Here is a 15,271-nt window from a genome sequence, read left to right as displayed (position 1 = left end):
GTTGTCTTTAGGGACTTGCTTGGACAACAGTTTGACCTCTTCGGAGGAGACGCCGGCTTTAGATTCTTCTTCTGTCAAGTGTTAATAGACACTGTGGAAGGGTTGCCAGTTTGCTGTGTAGGCACTATAGGCCTCGATCTCTGTCTGGACATGAGGCAGCACTCCAGTTGGTGTAGGAGTTGCTGGATCACATACACACACACACACACACACACACAACACAGCTGACTCCTGGCTTTGGTAATGTGAAGTGGTTGGAATGAAACGTCTACTTCCCTCTTGTTCGCTGGTTTGAGGTTTGTATTTTTCCTCTCTTGGACCGGCTACGCGGTGTGGGTGTATAATGCCTCAGTTGTTGTGATGACAGCCTCGTGACCTGTTGTGAACCCCCCCATCCTCCCAGCCACCCACCCACCTCTCTCTAATGGGTATTTACTTTCTTTAGTTCCACTTGGAAACATCAAATATTTGCATAGATGAAGCTAGACGTGAACCCGGAGCCGTAGGCCCATACCCCGTAGCCAATAGAGACAAAGACAGCCAGTTGTCATTTGCATGCGATTTGCATTGGGTCCCCCTTGACTGTTTGCAGTGTCAGGAGGCCAAATTAACCAGTGTTCCGTTTTAGCCAGATTTGCATCTCATTTGCATGGGACTTGCTTAACGAGGGTTACTTAGCCGAGTGACCCCCGTGGAAACTCCTTACCTCGCGCACGGAGGAGGCAGATAGCGCGATCGGGCTAATTTCATTAAGGGAGGCACGCGTTTGACTGAAAGAGAGCCTTTGGATGTAATCATTAAAAGGGACGAGGATATGCAAGCTGTTCCTAATCAGGGTGTTTTCGCATGCATATGGACATTGTGTCATATTTACTGTAAGGATGAAAGATTAGGCGTGGAGGGGATCGCGGGCAGCATCAATCTCACTCAGGATCTTAGAGCGGGCACATTAATCATCCCATCTACGGAAAATCATCCTCATCAGACTCGGGGGCCACAGTCGGCACACATGGTGATGATCACTGGATGCAGGAATGGACATAAGGATAGTTAGTGGCTGAGTGAACAGAGGCAAAGCAGCCAATACTTTTTCATTGAACCCAGGGACTTAGATTGGATGTTAGACAGTTTTGTTGGTCCTGCTAATGTGTTCATATGGTGGTGACTGGTGGTACAAAGTCCCAGCACGCCCACTGGCCTCAGATGCAGTCCAAATGGTTTAAGTAATTGATCCCCCCCTCCAGGTTGATCGGCGCTTCCCTTTGCCGCGCAGCTCCCGTTCCTCCCGCTTTCTCTCTCCAGACTCTTCGTTCCTCTTCCATCCTTTCTCTTCCTTTTGATCCCTTTATTTATAGAGGGCAGCGAGGCTTTATGGGCAGATGGATTCCCTCCGATATTATGTGGTGGATTTCAATAAGGAGAATCAATTCTGGCTTTGTTTGCGCAATCCTCCCACACTGCACACTAGTACACAGACATCAAACAGGGCAATATATCATCCACAGAAATTTCATCATGCTATTTGTTTGTCTTAGAAGGGAAAAAGGACAGGGAATGGGAGTCAGAAATCGGACCCGCACTCCAAAAGATGTTGGATCATCGTCCAAATAGTCATTTTTTTTTCTCTTTAAGCACTACCTCCCATTCTGCCTGTTTTTTTTTTTTCATGAAAAGAATGTTACATCCAGCAAAAAAAGAAATCATTAAATCTTCTTTTTTTTTTTTTATTTCGCCTGAGGATTTATCCAATGCTTTCATAAATATTGTGTAAGGGCTTGGGGCATGGTTCCAACTGCATTTTCTCTCCTGTTGAGTGGTTTTATTAGGAAAATGTGACTCTTGTTTCTGTATGTGCACTAATCCCATCTATACAGGGAATGAAAATGCCCTTGTTGGCTAAATCTGCAATTATTCCCTCTGTAAGCGGACTAGCCAGCACTCACACTCTCATTACCAGTGTTTAAGTGTTTAGCGTTGTGTGAGGTGCTTAGCCATGAACGTGTACTTGTGCGTGCACACACATGCACACACATGTACACACATGCTGGGGAGGCCAGCGGTAGGTCTAATGAGGGAGAAGGCCTTGAATGGTTCCTATGCTGTGATGCATTAAAGCTTAATAACCTGTCCTTTCAGCTCCCTCTTAAGAACACGCTTTAGACTTGATAATTGGAAAGCTATTTCCCTCTCTTTCCATGACTCTTTACCTTTGTCTCCCTTGTTCAATATGTCTGCTTTCAGTTCGGTCGGATCCATTATTGGTCCTTAAAGGATAATTTCTCCGTTTTTCCCCTCCAAATCATATTCATTTGTCTATTTACCTTGAGCTTTGTTTATTGATCAGGTAAAAGTAGAAGGCAAGGCTTCGTTCTGCAGTAACTGCTATTCAAACATCTTTCACATTTACCCTAACAGTAATGTCATATGAATGGCAGCCAGTCAATCAGTTGCCGTCAAAAGGGCAGGTGCAACCTGTTGCACAAGTATTAGGTTTATCCACATCAAATTAACCTGCATGGAGGGGATTTTCATTTATAAAACACCACATAAATCCTCTCTGCACTAACTAAAAAACCTTGGATTTACCTAAGTGTAATTTTGGTGTTGGGTTTTGTACACGTGTCCATGTCCTCATGAAGAGGAATTGGAAGTTTAGAGTGAAATACAAATTGTCTTACTGATTTTAGATCATCTGCCTTTTCTCGGATCTTTGGTTCCCTTTGATATAAAGCATCACCGACCAGCTTGGTTGGTAAACATGAACTCACTGTATGCAGTTTACTGATGCCACCTTACAGGATTTCTGGGTATGGATGTCTTCAAAATGCAGTTGCATTTGGGGCTGTTAACATGTTAAGTTGCCTAGTCCCGCTTTAAAGCACGACTTTCTAATGATCAGTTAGATTCGACTCTTATTTCCCAAGATCCCCTCGGGCATATGAGGAAAGACTTGCAGTCCATCAGCAAGCCAGGGCCGCGTTTCCCAAAAGGCTCTTAAGGCTAAGATGATCACAGAGTCCTGCTTACAAAGCTCCTTAAGCTTACAAGGCATTTCCTAAAACCATCTTAAATGAAGACACTCTTGAAAATGGTCGTGGATCTATGATTCCTCTTGACTATGCGCAGATGGTTAAGTGCATCATAACAAACCCAAAACACATGCAGGTGCCACCGTGAATAAGTGATTTTTACTGCCATGCCATCCCACACTCTAACTTCATATTTATTTGAGAGCGTGCAATTATGTAATCACTTATTTACTGAAATGTGAAAATGGCAGTGACACAGCAGTGGGGTTTAACAAGTGAATCCACAGGTAGGCCTGTTGATCAGCTTCTAAAATAACCAAGCTGGTGTTGTCCTCTCCCATCTGTTGGATTATTAGGAATGCAGAATAACAGAAATAATAAATTCTCTCTTTAGTATTTTATATATTTGTAATATAAATCTTTGCTTGCAGATATCCATTGTCATCATAAGATCAAGCCATTAACCCTTTCAGAACCACGGATAGTGACATAAACAATAAGATAATCTTTGGCTGTTGGGTGTGTGTTCCTGCTATATGCTGCTTTGGGAAATGTGTAAAAATTTTAGGACCATTCACAGAATCACTCCTGGAAAGCACTCTCCCCCCCCATGAAATGACCTCACATGACTTCCTGTAAAACAGAGTATCTGAAATAGTGACATCATCCTGCACCAGTGGCTGTAAATTGGAATTTCAACCAATAAAACGTTCACAAATCTTTAAATGGCCTCTCTCATCCACCTATCCAACAAAACTGTGTTTCTCTCCCAAACTGGTTTGGTCTGGCCTATTGTTTTACACTTGTGAATGATCCCTCCCTGCACTCTGTCCCACTCAAGCATCCTGTTTCAACAGGAAATACATCAAACCAAGAAAGTAAGAGTCCATTTAAGGGGGTCTGCTAATTGTTAAGAGCAATTAGCAGTCAGACACAGGAACTCGATCATTTTTCAAAATACAAAATACATACACTACTCACAAAAAGTTAGGGATATTCTGCTTTCGGGTGAAATTTCAGGATGAACCTAAAATGCATTCTAACCTTTACAGGTGAACTTAATGTGACCTTCTGTAAACTTTTGAATGCACATGTCCAACTGTTCAATGTTTCAGTACTTTTTGCACAAGTTGCTGTTCTCTAACAAGGAGCTTAATGGCAAAATTCACATCAGGTGTTTGATGCTCCAGCTCATCGAGGTCGTATCATTAGGGAATGGCTGCTGGAGACTGGGGTACCTCAAATGGAGTGGCCTGCACTTTCTCAGACCTGAATCCCATAGAAAACCTATGGGATCAGCAGAGTCGCCGTGTAGAGGCTCGGAGCTCTGTACCCCAGAACCTCAATGTCCTGAGGGCCGCCCTTCAAGAAGAGTGGGATGCCATGCCTCAGCAGACAATAAGTCGACTTGTGAACAGCATGAGACGTCGTTGTCAAGCTGTAATTGATGCTCAAGGGCACATGACAAGTTATTGACACTGCCATTTTTTGTTGTGGTATATCCACCACTGTTGTTGGCTTTTGTTTCAAGAAATTGTTTGAGATGAGGAAATCACCAGTGTATGCTTCTACTTAAATGCCCTACTTTCATGATATAATATCACTGTAGCATGAACATTTTCCATTTTCCATAAATTTCACCCAAAAGCCAAATATCCCTAACTTTTTGTGAGTAGTGTAGTGTAGTTTTTTTTTTTTTTTTTTTTTTTAATCCAAATAGTAATTGTTTGTCTCATGCTAAATGAGGATAGCTTTGCAAGATCCGAAAAGTGTCGCCAGTGTCACCATAAGGGCTGGGTATTGTAATTTTTGATACTGGTACCAATACCTTGAATTCGATACCAGGTCCCATGTGATACCATTTTTTTAATTCCAATTTAGTAAAATCTCATTCTAAAATCAATAATATAACATCTCTGAGTGTGACGTAGTGTTCTTCCTCAGTGCCTCTATGATGTATAATGTTATCCAGCCAATCACCAGGATGGTTAGATCTTGGTACAAACATGCTGCATGCTTACTGGCTCAATGACGCTGATGGGATTTACTCCTTAGGTACTGAAGTTTGGTACCGAATGACATGCAGTAACAAATTTCAGCACCACAGTGGGAAAGTTTTCCTTTCTGCGACCACCGCGTGGCAAACGGAACAGGCCCGCAACATGAAACGAGACCAGAACAGACGGCGTGCCCTGTTGACAGCTCTGCGATTTTTTAAAGTCGCTCTGGTCTCACATGTATTCCGTACCGCGTCCCGTGTATTACTTCTCAGTGTTTACGCCCACAGCGATATTCCCAGGACCGTCACCCATGACAGCCAGTGTCGGCTTGCGTGCCGATGTGTGCACACCCTGCTGCCGTCCGGGGCCCCGCTGGATGTAGGTCTGCGTGTCCCTATATGCTGTGGGTTAGAATAAGAGGGCAACTTTATGTGTTGACGCCTTGAGCGCTGTCTGTATGGCTCGCAGTTAAGTGCCTAATGTGTGGTCACAGTTGGTAGGGGCCCGTCCACATGTGCTGCGTAGCCACGGGGCTGAGAGCGGCGGCTCAGCGCGGCCGCTTCGCTAATGCGCCCTGACCCAGAAACCGGCGGTCTGACCTGTTTAGCTTCTGCTTATAGAAAATCTCCCTCCCTTCCCTTCCCTTGCTCTCTCTCTCTCTCTCCGCCTCTCTTTTCCTCCGCTGCCCTCCTGTCCTCCTCTAATGTGACGTTACACTCTCTTCCCCTCCCCTTAAACTGTCATTCCAAATCAGTCTCGGACTTTGCAGACTCCTTTTTTTTTCCTTCTTCTCTTTTTCCGTCTCTTTCTCTCCACACCTTTCCTGCGACACAAATCCGGCCTTCTTGAGTCATGCTCCTCTCTCTGATCTCCGCGTTAGCATCCCGCCACAATAATCTAATTTTACAATAACCAAATAAACAAAGTAACTTTATCATCTCCTGTTAAGTATCATAAGCTGAACGTTCCAAAAATATCCCACCCGCGGCCCCGCGTCGGTGCTCCTCACAATTCCCCGTTGTCCTCCAAAAGCTCGTTTTCTGAGAGGAGACATATTCTTAAAACTTTGATTTTATTGGGTAAAGTGACAAGAGCCTTGAACACAATGCTGTCTTTGGTCTCCTCTGATCAGGCACGAGAGCGGGAGCTGACATCCCGATTGTTCAAGGAACATGAGCAGTTTAAAGAAATTCCCGCTCCCAGGGAGTAACAAAGCACAATAATTAGATTATATTTAAAACGGCTAATGAGTAAATGTGCGGACTATAAAGAATAAACAGAAACATAGACTGAAAATCCACACACACACACACACACGCTCTCTCCCTCTGTTTGTGTTATTGTGACTTGTGACTTATATAAGCTGTGTGTGTGTTTCTCCGTGACCTCTCGCGGCGCTGACAGTTAGTGCTGTGAGAACGCCGCCCAGTCCTGTTCAATCAGAGTCAAGAGGACTCTCTCTCTCTCTCTCTCTGTGTGTGTGTGTGTGTGTGAGTGTGTGTGTGTGCGCTAATGTGCAGAAGTGGAAGAGTTCCAGTCAACGTTTCAACATTCAACTCAAATAGAGGAGCTATTACTTTGGTTACATTTCAATTTGACTGGAAGGCTGACGGCCCGTATGGGAACGTATGGGAAACCGTTCACTGCCATTTGACTGGGATCAGCTCTAATCCAGTGAAAACACTTGAACAAATATCAGATGGTAGTGACTTTAGAAACCTCACAGTAAGGAAAGAACTGAAAGAGTAACAAGAGACAATGTAATGAGTTACTTTCCTCTCTCTGTGTGTGTGTGTGTGTGTGTGTGTGTGAGAGAGAGAGAGAGACAGAGACTGTGAGTGTGTGAAAGTCTATTTATGTGCAAGAGTGCAAATCAAGAATAGAGAGCTTTTACTCAGAAGTATTTTACTTGACCCCAAGTTTGAGTGCTTGTCTTGGGAGACACAGAGAGAGACACACACACGGAGAGAGAGAGAGAGAGAGAGAGAGAGAGAGAGAGAGAGAGAGAGAGGTCATGTGCAAAAGTGGAAAGTGCACCAAAATAAAGGAGCTCTTACGTCAGTAACATCTGACTCGTCTAAAAGTAAAGAGTGCTTGTGTGAGAGAGAGGGAGAGAGACGGAGAATGTGAGAGGGTGTGAGGCAGTGTGTGTGTGTGTGTGTGTGTGCGCAAACACAGTGGATGGTCTCCTGAAAGGCTGTGCTCAATTAGAGGAGCGCTTGGTTAAAATTTACTTTACAAGAAGCCTAAGCACTCCGACAGGATACTGTGTGTGTGTGTGTGTGTGTGTGTGTGTGTGTGTGTGTTTGTTGTGATGTTGGCCCCCCCTCGGTCTGTCCGTGCTTAAATGTCAGACGCCCTCTGCGCCGTGCGGGAGATGTTATGCAACTTTATCCCAGCGACCGCGGCTCAGGCGGCGTCAACAAAGCCTGCCCGCTGCAGATCTGTCCACGACAGCCTGTTGTTTTTGTTGCTCTTCTCTCTCTCTCTCTCTCCCTCTCTCTCCTTCTCTCTCTCCCTGTCATTAGGGAATACATTAGCAAGTTTAATTTTATGACCTGACATGTCCTGCTGGTGAGAATCACGTCAGGCTTGCTGCTTTGCTCGATCGCCACAGAGCCCCAGCGTCCTGCACACGGCAGGCTGGGATAAACAAGCTGGGAAAGAAACAGGTTAAAGGTCTGAGATCGCTTCCTTGGCGTGGCGAACGCTGTGGTGGTGTGTGTGTGTGTGTGTGTGTGTTTGTGTGTGTGTGAGAGAGAGACAGAGATTTGTCCCTCCTCCGGCTTGAGCTCTCAGATGCCCGGGCCGGGGATTGCACTTGTTTTGATGACTGTTGAGGCCCAGCTCTCTTAGTTCTCGCTCTGTGTGTTTATAGCTATGTAACCAGTGGCCTGGTTGTTGGGTTCTTGTGCACTGAGTTCACCTCTCTCTCTCCCTCTCTCTCTCTCTCTCTCTCTCTCTCTCTGGATGAGTCATCGCAGGATAATCAGGCCCAGAGTTTTACGAGGATAACTCAGCCCGACAGCATAGACACGCTCTGAACCAACCACCACGACTACCCCTTCAGACAGAAATGGATAGATAGAGAGAACAGAGGGAGGGAGAGAGAGAGAGAGAGAGAGAGAGAGAGAGAGCGCGAGGCAGATTGATAAAGCAGCACAGAGGCTGATGAATTTATGTTTGTGTGTGCACACAAGATTTCCTGTCTCCCTTACTGGCTTTGTGTAATGTATGCATGTCTTTGCATAAATAAGCCTCTGCATGTGCGTGTGCGTGTATGTGTGTGTGTGTGTGTGTGTGTGTGTGTGTGACAGCGTGTTCCTCCCCTGCTGGTTTTGGTAGGTCATTGGGTGCAGTGAGTTGGCACATCAGGGTTTTCCCCAGGTTAGTGCCAAGGCCAGTGCCCAGGATAATTATGGTATTATTGCGTGTGTGTGTGTGTGTGTGTGTGTGTGTGTGTGTGCGTGTGTTTATTTTACCAGAACATTCTCCTCTTCCCTTCATTCCGCTCACATTCCCGCTCTACACTGCGTCTGAAGCCAGTGGTGCCATCTGTTAGTTCTGTGTGTGTGTGTGTGTGTGTGTGTGTGTGTGTGTCTGTCTGCGCTCTGAGCTTTAGAGGGAGAGAGTATCTTATGCAAATTAGAGAGAGAGAGAGAGGGAGCGAGGAAAAAAAAGCAGAGGGTGGCAGCGAGCGGAAGGGTGGGGAAGGGGGGAGAAATGGAATGGAAATGATCATCTATTTGTGTGTGTGTGTGTGTGTGTGTGTGTGTGTGTACGCGCGCGCATGTGCTTGAGCTTTTGCCCGAGAGCTGCAAAGTCAGCCATTAATTTGACCCCTTCCTGGCAAGATGAGTGTGTTGTGGTTTGACGCTATGTGTGTGTGTGTGTGTGTGTGTGTGTGAACTGGAAAGCGCTCGGCACCACCAGTTCCTTTACTGGAAGCGCACTGTGAAGCCGGAGCACTCCAAGTGTTATTTGGTGTGCAGGGCTGGAAAGAGCATCACCGTGTCCTATTTTAGCTGAAGTGCGGGTACTTTGCTCAGATATGAGGCTTTTAAATTGGAAATGTGGCCGGCAGTGTCAAAATCTACCTGAGGAAGACACAGTTCATCTAGAATTCACTCGGCGACTTCATTTCTTGTCGCGAAACAGACGTCGCATATGGCTGCTGTTATGTGGAAACCTCATAACGCCTGTGGGTTGAGGGCATTGTCCAACCCTTGATGCTCACGAAAGCCTTTTGAAAACCTATTAGAGGAACTCAAAATAGCGACGGCGACCACGCTAGAAAACAAGGCTGCTTTTTCCGCTTCTGGAAAGACGACATTTTGGAGATACGAGTTTTTTTTTTTTTTTTTTTTTTCACAGGATGGCGAATCTTGTAATTAACAAGCACAAAATACAATGAATAAACAAATAAAATGTGAGTCAAGACAGTCCATTCAACGCGACTACACTCATAAGATAAAGCACATAATTGACTGAATACCTACTTGTACCCTTGTGGTTGGTACCTTATGGAGCGCATTCTTGTTCTTGTATTATAACTCCAATATTGACTGGATGATTGTCTATGTTCATATTCACAAACTCATTTCATTTCAAGGCTACTCAACCCTAGCCTACAAGTTGAAGTCAAACTTTAAATTAAAATGTTACCTGATTTATTGACTTGTATAGGTATTTATTCATGTATTTATGTATTCATTTATTTATTTATTTGTTAATTCATTGCATTTGGCCTGACAAACGCTGTCTCCTGATATTGTGCCATAGCATTTAGAGGAAACGGTGCGTATAAGTACCTTTAACTGCTCGAGAGCATATTTGTACCTTCTGGCTCTGAAAAAGGTTCACAAAATGACCCTGGGGTCCAGTAATTAGCCCTAGGGGGTACATTTGTGTGGATCGTACCTTGGGAGACAGAATTTTACTCTGGTTGCACCTCTGTTTCTGACAGTGCACAACTGGCCACTAAACTTTCTGACCTGTCCTTGATGTTATATGTATACTTTGACACAGCCAGTTCTTCTTTGGGGACAGTAAAGTTGAACTTGACTTGTTAGTCCAGTAATTTTAGGCCAAAATTGGGGTCAACCTAGGCCAAATTGCAAGAGAAGCAAACTCAACTGATTTTGGATCCTCAGTTTGTCCTGAGTGAGGGAAAAAAACGTCCCAAGAAATCCCATTGGTGGAAAGTTTTGAAAATCACCTCTATATGACCACATAATACCAAAAAACACTGTTTTTAACACACAGGGGAAAGAGGTTCAAAATTTTACTTTCAGATATCACTATAAAAATTCACAAGTTGATTATACACACAAAGACAAGAAAAAAAGTCAATTACCAGTTCTTTGAATTATTCTGTTTACACATGCATATCACACATTATCTGATTTGATATGTGCTAATAAGGAATATGAGGAATAAATGCCAGAAGAGACATTTAAACAGTGAATTAAAAGGTTACTATATATATAGTAACCTTGAATTAAAAGGTTACTGTATAACAGTGAATTAAAAGGTTACTATATACATAGTAACCTTTTAATCCACTGTTTAAATATCTGTTCTGGCATTTATTCCTTATATTCCTTATTGGCGTATATCAAATCAGATAATGTGTGATATGCATGTGTAAACAGAATAATTCAAAGAACTTGTAATTGACTTTTTGTCTCTTTGTGTGTAATCAACTTGTGAATTTTTATAGTGATATCTGAAAGTAAAATTTTGACCCCCTTTCCCCTGTGTGTTAAAAACAGTGTTTTTTGGTATTATATGGTCATATAGAGGTGATTTTCAAAACTTTCCACCCAATGGGATTTCTTGGGACTTTTTTTTCCCTCACTCAGGACAAACTGAGGATCCAAAATCAGTTGAGTTTGCTTCTCCTGCAATTTGTCCTAGGTTTTTTCATAAAATGACTGGACTATGTAGAGAGTTACAAAATTTCCCCTCTGTAATGGATGTTATCTGAAATGCAGCAAAACACGTTCAGCCAAAACATGCTTGAGTAAAAATAAAATGACTAACTTCGCAAATGACTACTTAATTACAGTAATGAGTAATTTGAAATCATTACTTCCTTCCTTGTTGGTGTGTTTGAACTGCGCTGGGCCGGGCTCCGGCTGCCTCGCCACAGTACAAGCCCTGTTTGTTGCTGCCGGTGGCAAAATGTGGTTTCAGCCTCAGTCAAGTCTAACCAACGACAACTTACAGTAAGAGGGACTCATCGGCGGCCACATCCGCCCGCGTTGTTGTGACTGAATGATAAGGACGCTGGTACTCCGCACTCTGTATTTAGACTTCTGGGATAATTACATGAAATGCAAAGGAATTCAGCCATTTACACGACAAGTCAAACGTGCTTTAGTTTGCAGTGTGTGGTGACATTTGGCAGCTGTGACGGGATATGTCCGAGGGTTTTCCCCCCCACAGGTGAATCAGGTTTTCAGGAAAGCAGATGCCAGTGTTTTAAGTGTCGAGGCAAAATGTCCAGAGGACAGACATGACTTTTTCCTAAAACATGAATTAGAGAGGAGAACATGGGCAGGGAATATGAATCAAATGGGCATCAAATGAAAATGCAATTAATCTGATATTTAAAAAAACAAACAAACAAACAATACAACAATATATCACTGAATAATAGTAATGATCATAATAGTAATAATCATTATCATCATCATCATCATCATCATCTGCCAAAACAGTGTTTTAAAATCAATGGAAAAAATATTGTGTAAACCAGACAAGACATATATAAAAGGAAGGAACCATAAAACGGGGAATAAAGATTATTACATAAAAGAAAGAGTATACAAATGAATTTTGAAAGGTGATGTGAAAAAAAATGACATATTTAGCAGCCTAAGCTCCTTAGGACAGTCCAAAGTGGAGGAGGAGCCCTGATGGCAAAGAACCTGTCGCCTCTTGATTCTAATGTGGTGTTTGATTATACAATAAATATTGAATGAAGATGAGAACATTAGACTTCTAGGCTACAGGGAGGCAAATGATATGATTAAGCCTTTTGGCTGCTGTGAAAATCTGTCGGAATTCACAATGTTTCTAATTTCCACCACGGAAATATAACCACCATAAATATCACCGTAAGCAGATATGGCGAGAAAAATAGGAAATGTTACTGGGGTCTGACGGCATTAAATATTTATTCCATCACACAGTGAGGAAGAGAGGGAAACAGAGAAATAGAGCAGTGTGGTGACGGCAAGCGCGACGTCCCAGACGTGGGCTTACGGGGACATTGTTAAACGAGATTAGCGAATGTTGAGAGTTCTTTGGAGCCTGCGGTTCAAAGTTGTCAGCCAGATGACCTTTGACTCCGCTAGTCTCCCGTGGCATGGCCTATTAAGTCGGACCTCGCGTGTCCCATGTCCACCAATTTTTTTTCCCCCTTTCCAGCGGTAACAGAAATGTTCATTATGCACACTGCGCTGAGCCTCTGCACGCAAGATTTGAGTCAGCCTCGCCAGACCGTCCCTTTCCACAGACCAAATCTGCTGGAGTGCTGCTGACCTCACAGGCACCGCACTGCAAGAAATGTCCATTTGAACAAGCGGTTTAGTCGTGTGAGTCTTAAAATGCCGTCAAGTAGAAAACACCCGCATGTTGGGTGAGATAATTTCACTTGTTTCCAGCAGACTTTCACCTGTTTTGAGAATTTCCTTGCAGCAGGTGAACAGAATTTGCAATAAAACAGATCAGCTGTTCACTACAATCAAGATAATGTCACTTCATCCGAGAAAACTTTTGAACCGAGTTGATTTTGCATGGAAGCGAACGGATTTGTCTCAGACTTTGGCCGACTTTATCGACTCTAGACTAAATATGTCGCTAGCTTGTCAAGATGAATATTTTTTGCAGTCCGCAGAGCACAGACGCCGATTAGGATCACTTTAACCACCGAGACACTGGAGATGTGACAGCAGCAGCGCTAAAGTCATCGTGCAAGCTGTGAGTGCCTGTGTGTGTGTGTGTGCGTGTGTGTGTGTGCGTGCGTGCCTGTGTGTTCACATCTTACACTCCTCACCGAGCGAGAGATCTTCCCTTCATCCCACAGGAGTCTCTCTCTTTCTCTTGGTAGAAGGCGAACCAGTCAACAGGCCTGTAATTGGGGTAAACATGGAAATGCAATATTCACACCATGGCTGTTACACCGCTACTCTGCTCCCCTAATGGACAACTCCTGTTGTCTGTCTCGCACTTTTTGTCTTATCTTTCAACACTTTCTCAGCCCCTCCCCATGGGTTGAAGTAGCCAGCATCCCAATTTTTTTTTTTTTTTTTTTTTTTTTTTTTTTTTTTAATTTACCATAAAACTTAGATTATTAGCCTGTGCGTTTATGTGTTTTAATCATCAAAAGCAACCGGCCTGTATTTGGGATGTGCAGCGGTTCAGGACATGCCTTTATTTCCTCCTGCACAAAATTCTTGCTAAGCGAAAAATAGAAAAATTATCAAAAGAAACCGGAAAATTTAGGATGTAGAAATAATATCTCGCAAAGCCTCCCGAGGCTATGAGGCCGACACTCTCGAGGTGTGTAACGCCGCCTGCCTGTTTTCAGCAGAATAGAGCCCAACCCTTCCTACCTGTTGGAATACTGACAGAATTTGAGCTTGACAGGGTTCAGAATTATAAAGTCTAAATCATGCTGGTACCATAGCTGGTGTGCTGATTCTTTCCTGGGGAAGTGAACAGGATGTGACGGGAATATCCACAGCAAACGGTGGTTCAGCAGCCTGATGCACCAGACGTTTTTAGTTTTGAGTATTTACCCGGCTTCTAATAGGGACTGGCATTTATTGATTGATTGATTGATTGATTGATTTTCTTTTATTTAAGAGTCATGCTTCACTCAGAAGCCCAGCCCATATGGACTTACAAGACACTGCTGTACACATTACAAAACCATGCTCAAACATACAACAACAACAGCAAACTACGCATTAGAATAAATCAGGAATACAAAGTCAAATCCAAATCCACGCACTTCCAAAATATACCCCTCAAGTTATGTATCAGTTAAACAAAATATGCTGCCTTCTATTCCAGGCCTTGGAAATAAAATTTGCAGTCTTAAATACTTCAGCATTAAAGAGCCATTTATTTGTCGAAATGTCTACTTGGCGTTTCATTGGGAGGAAGCTTTTGTTTGAAGTTTTATGGTTTGTGCACCAACATTAACCTTTTAAAGTTAGGTTTCATGGCTTTTTTAAACATATGTATTAAATACAACACTTTGGTATAATAATTGTGCATGAATGAAATGATGATTGGAGCAAATGATGGCCTCTGATTCCTGCCAGTGTCAGCTAGTGATAGTGTTTTTTTCAAATTTAGACCACATTTGCCATAAACCACGCTGCCTCCTGTCCTTTCTTTATGATCGTCCTTGCTCTGCATTTGTTTGTCTTTCCCTTTCACTTCACTTAGGCCACGTTCAGACTGCCAGCCCAAATCCAATTTTTAGCCCATCCAGATTGAAACTGGATGGCTCTTTTGTAGTCTGAACAGTCACAAATCACATGAAATCCGATTTTTGCAAATCTGATCGAAACCACATTTGGGAGGTGGTTTCAGATCGCATTTGCACAGATGCGTCTGAGTCTGAACAGCTCCAAACACTCAGATCGGTTTTGACTGTCCGTGACGTCACTCTACTCTACACTACGCGCTGGATGACGCCTCCGCGCCAGCGTCGTTGCTACAGCAACCTGTCAGATCGGTCAATGATGTGGCCCAGTCTGAACAGAGTCAGATCCAATTTGGACACTTGCTAAAAACAGTGTGGACAGTCCCTAAAAATCGGATTTGAGAAGGAATCTGATTTGAATCAGATTTGCCTGCAGTCTGAACGCGGCCTAGGATGATTCATATGCTGGAACTTCATTTGTCCATTGCCCTTTCACTCCCTCCACCATCCGCCGCAGTGAGAAGAATGAAAACTTTAGCTCCATGTGTGCTGGAGGAAAAGCTTCCCGCTTCATGTTTTGCACTGTTAAGCATAATTCTTCTCTGGCTTAAAGAAATTCAGGAGATATCCTGCCCATTCTGATGCATGTCACACTCTGTAAAATGCAGTCAGATAGAGGCTGCCAACCACCTCAACAGTGGATCATGTTTGTTTATGGTAATCACAGCAATATCTCAGAATCAATGCGGTAATGATGTAGTGATGTTAAAATGCTGCTCGTTGCACCTTTAATG

This window comes from Myripristis murdjan, chromosome 11 (assembly GCF_902150065.1).
Source record: "Myripristis murdjan chromosome 11, fMyrMur1.1, whole genome shotgun sequence".
NCBI lineage: Eukaryota > Metazoa > Chordata > Actinopteri > Holocentriformes > Holocentridae > Myripristis > Myripristis murdjan.
The sequence above is the reverse complement of the archived record's forward strand: the minus strand, read 5'-3'. Positions refer to the sequence as shown.